Source organism: Cherax quadricarinatus, chromosome 3 (genome assembly GCF_038502225.1).
Source record: "Cherax quadricarinatus isolate ZL_2023a chromosome 3, ASM3850222v1, whole genome shotgun sequence".
In the NCBI taxonomy this organism is placed as follows: domain Eukaryota; kingdom Metazoa; phylum Arthropoda; class Malacostraca; order Decapoda; family Parastacidae; genus Cherax; species Cherax quadricarinatus.
Genome location: NC_091294.1, coordinates 79,684,788 through 79,698,024, shown reverse-complemented (window position 1 = coordinate 79,698,024; position 13,237 = coordinate 79,684,788). Strand labels below are relative to the sequence as shown.

At 47.5% G+C, this 13,237-nt stretch overlaps 1 protein-coding gene across 3 annotated transcripts in view; it reads right to left on the bottom strand.

Annotated features, from left to right (window-relative positions):
* LOC128705091 (nephrin) overlaps positions 1 to 10,952 on the bottom strand; it is a 324,072-nt gene extending 313,120 nt beyond the window's left edge. Inside the window, exon 1 of one of the 3 annotated variants that reach the window (XM_053800326.2) lies at positions 10,857 to 10,952. The gene's annotated coding sequence lies outside the window, so the exon portion shown is untranslated. Of the gene's footprint in view, positions 1 to 10,742; positions 10,831 to 10,856 lie in introns of those variants that run through there. The other 2 variants (XM_053800316.2, XM_053800332.2) reach the window with 2 other exon arrangements.
* Between the last annotated feature and the right edge of the window lie 2,285 nt (positions 10,953 to 13,237).

Sequence of the window (13,237 nt, the reverse complement as noted above, 5' to 3'; positions counted from 1 at the left end):
GCAACTACCAACACCCACTAGCACCTACCAGCAACTACCAACACCCACTAGCACCTACCAGCAACTAACAACACCCACTAGCACCTACCAACAACTAACAACACCCACTAGCACCTACCAGCAACTACCAACACCCACTAGCACCTACCAGCAACTAACAACACCCACTAGCACCTACCAGCAACTAACAACACCCACTAGCACCTACCAGCAACTAACAAGACCTACAAGCACCTACCAGCAACTACCAGCAACTACCAACACCTACTAGCACCTACCAGCAGCTACCAGCAACTACCAACACCTACTAGCACCTACCACAACTACCAGCAACTACCAACACCTACTAGCACCTACCAGCAACTACCAGCAACTACCAACAACTACAAGCACCTACCAGCACCTACCAGCAACTACCAACACCTACAAGCACCTACCAGCACCTACCAGCAACTACCAGCACTCTCAGCGTGGTCATTAAGGCTAAACAGAATGACCTTGTGGAGTTATTAATAACAAGAGTTTCAACCACCACTACTATCACCTCTACCACCACTACTACCACTGCTACTACCACTACTACCACTACTACTACCACAACCACCACTACTATCACCTCTACTACCACCTGCTGCCACTACTGCAGCTGCCACTACTGCCACTGCACCACTGCTGCTGCTACTGCCACTGCTGCACTGCCACAGCTACCACTGCCACTACTGCCACTGCTGCTGCTGCTGCCACTGCCTGCTGCTGCACAGCCTGCTGCTACCCACTGCTGCCTGCTGCTGCTGCCACTGCTGCCACTGCTGCCACAGCCTGCCACTGCTATCACCTCTGCCACTGCTGCCACTGCTGCAGTGCCACTGCCACTGCTGCCACTGCTGCCACTGCTGCTGCCACTTTCTGCACCTGCTGCCACTCTGCCCCACTGCTGCAGCTGCCACTGCTGCCCACTGCTGCTGCCACTGCTGCCACTGCTGCTGCTATTACTCTGTGCACTCTTCTGCCACTCTGCAGCTGCCTGCTATCATCTGCCACTGCAGCTGCCCTGCTGTCCTCTGCCGCTGCACTGCTGCCACTTTTCTGCAGCTGCCACTGCTGTGCCTCTACTGCCACTACCTACTACTACTGCCTGCTGCCACAACTACTACCGACTACCACCGTTACTGCCACCACTACTGCCACTACTGCCACCATTACTACCACTACTACCACTGCTACCATTATTACCACCATTACTACCACCACTACCACTACTACTAGCACTATTACCACCACTACTATCACCACTACTACCACCACTACCACCACCACTACTACCACTGCTACCACCACTACTACCACCACTATTACCACCACTACCACTACTACTACCACTACTACCACTGTTACCACCACTACTACCACCACTACTATTACTATCACTACACACTGCTACCTCCTACTGCCACTACTGTACCTGCATGCACTTTCTGCCACCTGCTACCTACTGTTATGCCACTACTACCAACACTACTATTACTACTACCACTACCACCACTATTGCCACCACTACTGCCACCACTACTACTGCCACCACTACCACCACTACTACCACCACTACTACCACCACTACCATTACTACCACCACTACTACCATCACTACCACAACCACTACCACCACCACTACCACTACTACCTTTACCACTACCACCACTACTACTATCACCACCACCATCACCACCACCACCACCACCACCACCACCACCACCACCACCACTACTACAGCCACTACCACTACCACCACTACTACCACCATCAGTACCACAACCACTACAACCACCACTACCACCACCACTACCACCACCACCACCACTCCCACCACCACTACCACCACCACCACCACTACTACCACCACCACCACTACCACCACCACTACCACCACCACCACCACTACTACCACCACCACTGACAGTGTCATTCATGACTCTACCACTGATATAGCACCACTGACAGCCTGGCTACCACCACTACCACCACTGCCTCCCCCACTCAATTATACTGACCATTGAGAAATTGTCTCTCTCTCTCTCTCTCTCTCTCTCTCTCTCTCTCTCTCTCTCTCTCTCTCTCTCTCTCTCTCTCTCTCTCTCTCTCTCTCTCTCTCCCTCTCTCTCCCTCTCTCTCTCTCTCTCTCTCTCTCTCTCTCTCTCTCTCTCTCTCTCTCTCTCTCTCTCTCTCTCTCTCACTCTCTCTCCCTCTCTCTCTCTCTCTCTCTCTCTCTCTCTCTCTCTCTCTCTCTCTCTCTCTCTCTCTCTCTCTCTCTCTCTCTCTCTCTCTCTCTCTCTCTCTCTCTCTTTTTATCTATCTTTACACCACAACGTACATTGTCACAACGTACATTAAGCGTCATATCACGTACACTACGCTGTTATAACGTACACTACACGTATACCTGGAGTTTACCTGGAGAGAGTTCCGGGGGTCAACGCCCCCGCGGCCCGGTCTGTGACCAGGCCTCATGGTGGATCAGGGCCTGATCAACCAGGCTGTTACTGTTGGCCGCACGCAACCCTACTTACGAACCACAGCCCTGCTGGTCAAGTGCTCACCAATGGTGCCTGTCCAGTGCCTGCTTGAAGACAGCCTGGGGTCTTGAAGACAGCCTGGGGTCTTGCAGATAGCCAGGGGTCTTGAAGATAGCCAGGAGTCTTGAAGAGAAGATGTGGGGGTCTTCTGAAGATAATAGGAGTCTTGAAGATAGCCAGGGTCTTGAAGATGTAGGAGTCTTGAAGATGGCCAGGAGTCTTGAGAGACAGCCGGGAGGTCTTGCAGATAGCCAGGAGTCTTGAAGATAGCCGGAGTCTTGAGAGCAGCCAGGGTCTTGCAGATAGTCCAGTCTTGAAAGAAGATAGCCAGGAGTCTTGAAGACAGCCAGGGGGTCTTGCAGATAGCCAGGAGTCTTGAAGATAGCCAGGAGTCTTGAGAAGACAGCCTGGGGTCTTACCCAGATAGCCAGGAGTCTTGAAGATAGTAGGAGTCTTGAAGGCAGCCAGGGGGTCTTGCAGATGCCAGGGTCTTGAAGACAACCTGGGGTCTTGAAGATATGAAGTCTTGCAGATAGCCAGGAGTCTTGAAGATAGCCAGGAGTCTTGAAGATAGCCAGGAGTCTTGAAGACAGCTTGGGGTCTTGCAGATAGCCAGGAGTCTTGAAGATAGCCAGGAGTCTTGAAGACAGCCAGGGGTCTTGCAGATAGCCAGGAGTCTTGAAGATAGCCAGGAGTCTTGAAGACAGCCAGGGGTCTTGCAGATAGCCAGGAGTCTTGAAGATAGCCAGGAGTCTTGAAGACAGCCGGGGGTCTTGCAGATAATAGGGTCTTGAAGATGGCCAGGAGTCTTAGAGGGCAGCCAGGGGTCTTGCAGATAGCCAGGAATCTGAAGATAGCCAGGAGTCTTGAAGATAGCCAGGGTCTTGAAGACAGCCTGGGGTCTTGAAGACAGCCTGGGGTCTTGAAGACAGCCTGGGGTCTTGCAGATAGCCAGGGGTCTTGAAGACAGCCTGGGGTCTTGCAGATAGCCAGGAGTCTTGAAGATAGCCAGGAGTCTTGAAGATAGCCAGGGGTCTTGAAGACAGCCTGGGGTCTTGAAGATAGCCAGGGGTCTTGAAGACAGCCTGAGGTCTTGAAGATAGCCAGGAGTCTTGAAGATAGCCAGGGGTCTTGAAGACAGCCTGGGGTCTTGCAGATAGCCAGGAGTCTTGAAGATAGCCAGGAGTCTTGAAGAGGAATGGCCAGGGGATCTTGAGAGACAGCCTGGGTCTTGAAGATAGCCAGGGGTCTTGAAGACAGCCTGAGGTCTTGAAGATAGCCAGGAGTCTTGAAGACAGCCTGGGGTCTTGAAGATAGCCAGGGGTCTTGAAGATAGCCAGGAGTCTTGAAGATAGCCAGGAGTCTTGAAGATAGCCAGGAGTCTTGAAGATAGCCAGGAGTCTTGAAGATAGCCAGGAGTCTTGAAGATAGCCAGGAGTCTTGAAGATAGCCAGGAGTCTTGAAGATAGCCAGGGGTCTTGAAGACAGCCTGGGGTCTTGAAGATAGCCAGGGGTCTTGAAGACAGCCAGGAGTCTTGAAGATAGCCAGGGGTCTTGAAGATAGCCAGGAGTCTTGAAGACAGCCTGGGGTTTGAAGATAGCCAGGGGTCTTGAAGATAGCCAGGAGTCTTGAAGATAGCCAGGAGTCTTGAAGATAGCCAGGAGTCTTGAAGATAGCCAGGAGTCTTGAAGATAGCCAGAAGTCTTGAAGATAGCCAGGAATCTTGAAGATAGCCAGGGGTCTTGAAGACAGCCAAAGGTCTTGAATACAGCCACGAGTCTTGAAGATAGCCAGGAGTTTTAAAGACAGCCTGGGGTCTTGAAGACAGCAAGGAGTCTTGAAGACAGCCTGGGGTCTTGGCATCCAGGGGTCTTGAAGACAGCTAAGAGTCTTGAAGGCAGCCCGGGGTCTTCAAGACAGCCAGGAGTTTCGAAGACAGCCATGGGTCTTAAAGACAGCAAGGAGTCCTGAAGACAGCCTGGGGTCTTGAAGACAGCCAGGGGTCTTGAAGACAGCCAGGAGTCTTGAAGACAGCCTTGGGTCTTGAAGACAGCCAGGGGTCTTGAAGAAAGCTAGGGGTCTTGAAGACAGTCAGGGGTCTTGAAGACAGCCCTGGGTCTTAAAGACAGCAAGGAGTCCTGAAGACAGCCTTAGGTCTTGAAGACAGCCAGGGGTCTTGAAGACAGCCAGGGGTCTTGAAGACAGCTGGAGGTCTTGAAGACAGCCAGGGGTCTTGAAGACAGCCAAGGGCCTTGAAGACAGCCAGGGGTCTTGAAGACAGCCAGGGGTCTTGAAGACAGCCAGGTGTCTATTGGTAATCCCCCTTATGTATGCTGGGAGACAGTTGAACAGTCTTGGGCCCCTGACACTTACTGTGTTGTCTCTTAGCATGCTAGTGACACCCCTGCTTTTCATTGGGGGGATGTTGCATCGTCTGCCAAGTCTTTTGCTTTCATAGGGAGTGATTTTCGTGTGCAAGTTTGGCACTAATCCCTCTAGGATTTTCCAAGTGTATATATGAACATGTATCTCTCCCGCCTGCGTTCTAGGGAGTACAGGTTCAGGAACCTCAAGCGCTCCCAGTAATTGAGGTGTTTTATCTCTGTTATGCGCCCCGTGAAGGTTCTCTGTACATTTTCTAGGTCAGCAATTTCACCTGCCTTGAAAGGTGCTGTTAGTGTGTAGCAATATTCCAGCCTAGATAGAACAAGTGACCTGAAGAGTGTCATCATGGGCTTGGCATCCCTAGTTTTGAAGGTTCTCATTATCCATCCTGTCATTTTTCTAGCAGATGCGATTGATATAATGTTATGGTCCTTGAAGGTGAGATCCTCCGACATGATCACTCCCAGGTTTTTTACATTAGTTTCTCGCTCTATTGTGTGGTTGGAATTTATTTTATACTCCGATATAGTTTTAATTTCCTCACGTTTTCCATATTGGAGTAATTGAAATTTCTCATCATTGAACTTCATATTATTTTCTGCGGCCCATTTAAAGATTTGGTTGATGTCCGCCTGGAGCCTTGCAGTGTCTGCAATGTCCGCCTGGAGCCTTGCAGTGTCTGCAATGTCCGCCTGGAGCCTTGCAGTGTCTGCAATGGAAGACACTGTCATGCAGATTCGGGTGTCATCTGCAAAGGAAGACACGGTGCTGTGGCTGACATCCTTGTCTATGTCAGGTATGAGGATGAGAAACAAGATGGGAGCGAGTACTGTGCCTTGTGGAACAGAGCTTTTCACCGTAGCCGCCTCAGACTTTACTCTGTTGACTACTACTCTTTGTGCTCTGTTTGTGAGGAAATTATAGATCCATCAACCAACTTTTCCTGTTATTCCTTTAGCACGCATTTTGGTGCGCTATTGCGCCATCGTCACACTTGTCAAAGGCTTTTGCAAAGTCTGTGGATATTACATCTGCATTTTGTTGGTCTTCTAGAGCATCCAGGACCTTGTCATAGTGGTCCAGTAGTTGAGACAGACAGGAGCGACCTGCTCTAAACCCATGTTGCCCTGGGTTGTGTAACTGATGGGTATCTAGATGGGTGGCGATCTTGCTTCTTAGGACCCTCTCAAAGATTTTTATGATATGGGATGTTAGTGCTATCTGTCTGTAGTTCTTTGTTATTGCTTTACAGCCACTTTTGTGGAGTGGGGCTATGTCTGTTATTTTTAGTAACTGTGGGACGACCCCCGTGACCATGCTCCCTCTCCATAGGATGGTAAAAGCTCCTGATAGGGGCTTCTTGCAGTACTTGATGAACACAGAGTTCCATGAGTCTGGCCCTGGGGCAGAGTGCATGGGCATGTCATTTATCGCCTGTTTGATCATTTGGTGTCATGGTAATATCAGATAGATTCGAGTCTGCCAATTTCTGTCTCTCATAAAAAATTCATTTAGATCTTCGACTCTCAGTCTGGTTAGCGGCTCACTAAAAACTGAGTCATATTGGGACTTGAGTAGCTCACTCATTTCCTTGCTGTCATTTGTGTAGGACCCATCTTGTTTAAGTAGGGGCCCAATACTGGATGTTGTTCTCGACTTTGATCTGGCATAAGAAAAGAAATATTTTGGGTTTCTTTCAATTTAATTTATGCCTTTTATTTTTTCTCGCGTTTCTTGTCTCCCGTAAGATTCCTTTAGCTTTAGTTCCAAGTTTGCTATTTCTCTGAAGAGTCCCTCCCAAGAAGCTCATTGCTAGTAATCCCTTCCTTAAATCTCTTGTTAAAGCAACTGCTCAAGAAGAAATTTCTGGCCTAGCTGGTAGTAATAAGTTATCACAAGTTATATACGCTGATGGATCTAAACAGGAGTCTTCTGGCAGGGCTGCATCTGCTCTTGTTGCCACCTCCCTAGTTAAGAACCATAATAAATTTGTTGAGTTAGGCATAAGAATTAACTGGGCGTCTACACTACAAACTGAATTGTTTGCAACCCTAATGGCGCTAAAGCTAACCTATGACACTGAGCTTGACTCTATCATCATTACTGATTCTATGTCATCATTGAAGGCTCTTGACTCATATAATGACTCCAACAACAAGCTCATTGGAGAAGCCAGGTATAGATACTCAAAAATCAGGGACAAAGTAATTCATGTACAATTGGTATGGATCCCATCACACATTGGATTACTCCTTCATGATAAAGTTGATATGTTAGCCAAGAAGAGTACCCAGAAGGAGAATGTAGAACATAACTTTGGTATAACTGTGTCTAGCATTAGGAATAATATTAGGAGAGAAGTAAATAATGAAAATGATTGTTATAAGAATGCAGTTAGAAGCCTGAGTAGATCTATAATCCACTATGATAACATGAACGTAGATAAGTATGTTTATGGAGCAACTTGCAATGTGAACACTGACTGATGTTGTAGTGGCCAGGCTTAGGCTTGGTTACAAGTACTGACTGATGTTGTAGTGGCCAGGCTTAGGCTTGATTACAAGTACTGACTGATGTTGTAGTGGCCAGGCTTAGGCTTGGTTACAAGTACTGACTGATGTTGTAGTGGCCAGGCTTAGGCTTGGTTACAAGTACTGGCTGAAGTTGTAGTGGCCAGACTTAGGCTTGGTTACAAGTACTGACTGATGTTTTGTCCTGGCTTAGGCTTGGTTACAAGTACTGACTGATGTTATAGTGGCCAGGCTTAGGCTTGGTTTCAAGTACTGACTGATGTTATAGTGGCCAGGCTTAGGCTTGGTTACAAGTACTGACTGATGTTGTAGTGGCCTGGCTTAGGCTTGGTTACAAGTACTGACTGATGTTATAGTGGCCAGGCTTAGGCTTGGTTTCAAGTACTGACTGATGTTATAGTGGCCAGGCTTAGGCTTGGTTACAAGTACTGACTGATGTTGTAGTGGCCAGGCTTAGGCTTGGTTACAAGTACTGACTGATGTTGTAGTGGCCAGGCTTAGGCTTGGTTACAAGTACTGACTGATGTTGTAGTGTCCAGGCCTAGGCTTGGTTACAAGTACTGACTGATGTTGTAGTGGCCAGGCTTAGGCTTGGTTACAAGTACTGACTGATGTTGTAGTGTCCAGGCTTAGGCTTGGTTACAAGTACTGACTGATGTTGTAGTGTCCAGGCTTAGGCTTGGTTACAAGTACTGACTGATGTTGTAGTGGCCTGGCTTAGGCTTGGTTACAAGTACTGACTGATGTTGTAGTGGCCAGGCTTAGGCTTGGTTACAAGTACTGACTGATGTTATAGTGGCCAGGCTTAGGCTTGGTTTCAAGTACTGACTGATGTTATAGTGGCCAGGCTTAGGCTTGGTTACAAGTACTGACTGATGTTGTAGTGGCCAGGCTTAGGCTTGGTTACAAGTACTGACTGATGTTGTAGTGGCCAGGCTTAGGCTTGGTTACAAGTACTGACTGATGTTGTAGTGTCCAGGCCTAGGCTTGGTTACAAGTACTGACTGATGTTGTAGTGGCCAGGCTTAGGCTTGGTTACAAGTACTGACTGATGTTGTAGTGTCCAGGCTTAGGCTTGGTTACAAGTACTGACTGATGTTGTAGTGTCCAGGCTTAGGCTTGGTTACAAGTACTGACTGATGTTGTAGTGGCCTGGCTTAGGCTTGGTTACAAGTACTGACTGATGTTGTAGTGGCCAGGCTTAGGCTTGGTTACAAGTACTGACTGATGTTGTAGTGGCCAGGCTTAGGCTTGGTTACAAGTACTGACTGATGTTGTAGTGGCCAGGCTTAGGCTTGGTTACAAGTACTGACTGATGTTGTAGTGGCCAGGCTTAGGCTTGGTTACAAGTACTGACTGATGTTGTAGTGGCCAGACTTAGGCTTGGTTACAAGTACTGACTGATGTTGTAGTGGCCAGACTTAGGCTTGGTTACAAGTACTGACTGATGTTGTAGTGGCCAGACTTAGGCTTGGTTACAAGTACTGACTGATGTTGTAGTGGCCAGGCTTAGGCTTGGTTACAAGTACTGACTGATGTTGTAGTGGCCAGGCTTAGGCTTGGTTACAAGTACTGACTGATGTTGTAGTGGCCAGACTTAGGCTTGGTTACAAGTACTGACTGATGTTGTAGTGGCCAGGCTTAGGCTTGGTTACAAGTACTGACTGATGTTGTAGTGGCCAGGCTTAGGCTTGGTTACAAGTACTTCTGGCAGTTTGGGAGACACACAGATGATGATCAAACTAAATGTAAATTATGTGATCAGGCATATGGTCACTGTCTTGAACACTATGTGCTTAATTGTCCACTTATTGAGGAATACAGAGACAGACAGTATAATAACCTATGTGACATGTCAAGATATCTTATTAATGAAAATAAGATACCAGATATACTAAGCAAATTTCCTAAATTTGCTTCTAACAGATAAGTGAACTGTAGATATGTAGATATAAATCCAAACGTACACATGTTAACCCTTTTGAGGCCTAGTTCCTAGGCCTATTGTGTATCCATATGCTCTTGCGCTACCGTCCACAGGATGCCAAAGCCCCTTGAATGCAGAGCATTACGGGCAGGCTTAAAATTAACTTAAGATTAGCTAAGCAGTGATATAATCAGCGGTAAAACATTATTGTAAACAGAAAACAATTAAGTACAATCAGTAGCAAAATAAAATCTCTGACCAGGGTCTCCCTTCGTAGTACAGATATAGTGCCTCTTGTATCATAATGTACACTACAAGTACAGTAACGTACACAACACGTACCGTAACGTAAACTACACGCACAATAACTAACACTACACGTACAGTGATGTACACTACACGGGCAGTAACGCACACAACACCACAGTAACAAATACAACACAACAGTAACGTACACTATACGTACATTAAAGTACACTACACGTACAGTAACGTACACTACACGTACAATAACTTACACTACACGTACATTAACGTACACTACACGTACAGTTATGTACATACGTATAGTAATGTACACTACACGTACAGTAATGTACACAACACGTACAGTAACGTACACTGCACGTATAGAAATGTACACTACATGTATAGTAATGTACACTACACGTACAGTAATGTACACTACACGTACAGTAACGTACACTACACATGCATTAATGTATGCTACACGTACAGTAATGTACATTACACGTACATCAATGTACACTACACGTACAATAACGTACACAACTCGTACAGTAACGTACACTACACGTACAGTAATGTGCACTACACGTACAGTAACGCACACTACACGTACAGTAACGTACACAACACGTACAGTAACGTACACTACACGTACAGTAACTTACACTACACGTACAGTAACGTACACTACACGTACAGTAATGTGCAATACACGCACAGAAACGTACACTACACGTACAGCAATGTGGACTACACGTACAGTAACGTACACTACACGCACAGTAACGCACACAACACGTACAGTAACGTCCACAACACGTACAGTAACGTACACTACACGTACAGTAATGTGCACTACATGTACAGTAACGTACACTACACGTACAGTAACGTACACAACACGTACAATAACGTACACTACACGTACAGTAACGTACACTACACGTACAGTAACGTATACTACACGTACAGTAATGTGCACTACACGTAATGTGCAGTAACGTACACAACACGTACAGTAACGTACAATACACGTACAATAGGCTGTTACAACGTACAAAGGGCGTGATATAACTTACATTACACGTTCAATAACGTATACTAGGCTATTACAACGTACAGAGAGCGTGCTACAACGTACAGAGAGCGTGCTACAACGTACAGAGGGCGTACTATAACCGACAATAACGTACACTAGGCTTTTACAACGTACAGAGGGCGTGCTGGGAGATAAAACACAAACGGTACGTAGAGAGATGTACGTGGTACGGACTGCAGCCCAAGACTGATGCGTCACAACAGCAGTCAACCCGCAGTGCCCAGTCTACCCTCTCTACTCTCTACCCTCTCTACTGTCTACCCTCTCTACTGTCTACCCTCTCTACTGTCTACCCTCTCTATTGTCTACCCTCTCTACTGTCTACCCTCTCTACTGTCTATCATCTGTACTGTCTACCCTCTCTACTGTCTACCCTCTCTACTGTCTACCCTCTCTACTGTCTACCATCTCTACTGTCTACCCTCTCTACTGTCTACCCTCTCTACTGTCTACCCTCTCTACTGTCTACCCTCTCTACTGTCTACCCTCTCTACTGTCTACCATCTGTACTGTCTACCCTCTCTACTGTCTACCCTCTCTACTGTCTACCATCTGTACTGTCTACCCTCTCTACTGTCTACCCTCTCTACTGTCTACCCTCTCTACTGTCTACCCTCTCTACTGTCTACCCTCTCTACTGTCTACCCTCCCTACTGTCTACCCTCTCTACTGTCTAACCTCCCTACTGTCTAACCTCTCTACTGCCTACCATCTCTACTGTCTCTCCTCTCTACTGTCTATCCTCAGTACTGTCTATTCTCCCTACTGCCTATCCTCCCTACTGTCTAGCCTCCCTACTGTCTATCCTCTCTACTGTCTACCCTCCCTAATGTCTATCCTCCCCACTGTCTATCCTCCCTACTGCCGTCTATCCTCCCTACTGTCTATCCTCCCTACTGTCTACCCTCTCTACTGTCTACCCTCTCTACTGTCTACCCTCTCTACTGTCTACCCTCTCTACTGTCTACCCTCTCTACTGTCTACCATCTGTACTGTCTACCCTCTCTACTGTCTACCCTCTCTACTGTCTACCATCTGTACTGTCTACCCTCTCTACTGTCTACCCTCTCTACTGTCTACCCTCTCTACTGTCTACCATCTCTACTGTCTATCCTTTCTACTGTCTACCCTCCCTACTGTCTACCCTCTCTACTGTCTACCATCTGTACTGTCTACCCTCTCTACTGTCTACCCTCTCTACTGTCTACCCTCCCTACTGTCTACCCTCTCTACTGTCTAACCTCCCTACTGTCTAACCTCTCTACTGCCTACCATCTCTACTGTCTACCCTCTCTACTGTCTACCCTCTCAACTGTCTACCCTCCCTACTGTCTACCCTCTCTACTGTCTACCCTCCCTACTGTCTACCCTCTCTACTGTCTACCCTCCCTACTGTCTACCCTCTCTACTGTCTACCCTCTCTACTGTCTACCCTCTCTACTGTCTACCATCTGTACTGTCAACCCTCTCTACTGTCTACCCTCTCCACTGTCTACCATCTGTACTGTCTATCCTCTCTACTGTCTACCCTTTCTACTGTCTACCCTCTCTACTGTCTAACCTCCCTACTGTCTACCCTCTCTACTGTCTACCATGTCTGTCTACCCTCTCTACTGTCTACCCACTCTACTGTCTACCCTCCCTACTGTCTACCCTCTCTACTGTCTACCATCTCTACTGGCCACCCTCTCTACTGTCTACCCTCCCTACTGTCTACCCTCTCTACTGTCTACCCTCTCTACTGTCTACCATCTCTACTGTCTACCCTCTCTACTGTCTACCCTCTCTACTGTCTACCATCTCTACTGTCTACCCTCTCTACTGTCTACCAGTTCTACTGTCTACCATCTCTACTGTCTACCCTCTCTACTGTCTAACATCTCTACTGTCTACCCTCTCTACTGTCTACCCTCCCTACTGTCTACCCTCTCTACTGTCTACCATCTCTACTGTCTACCCTCTCTACTGTCTACCATCTCTACTGTCTACCATCTCTACTGTCTACCATCTCTACTGTCTACCCTCTCTACTGTCTACACTCTCTACTGTCTACTCTCTCTACTGTCTACACTCTCTACTGTCTACTCTCTCTACTGTCTACCCTCTCTACTGTCTACCCCCTACTGTCTACCCTCTTTACTGTCTACCCTCTATACTGTCTACCCTCACTACTGTCTACCATCTCTACTGTCTACCCTCCCTACTGTCTACCATCTCTACTGTCTACCCTCTCTACTGTCTACCCTCTCTACTGTCTACACTCTCTACTGTCTACTCTCTCTACTGTCTACCCTCTCTACTGTCTACCCCCTACTGTCTACCCTCTTTACTATCTACCATCTCTACTGTCTACCCTCCCTACTGTCTACCATCTCTACTGTCTACCCTCTCTACTGTCTACCCTCTCTACTGTCTACACTCTCTACTGTCTACTCTCTCTACTGTCTACCCTCTCTACTGTCTACCCCCTACTGT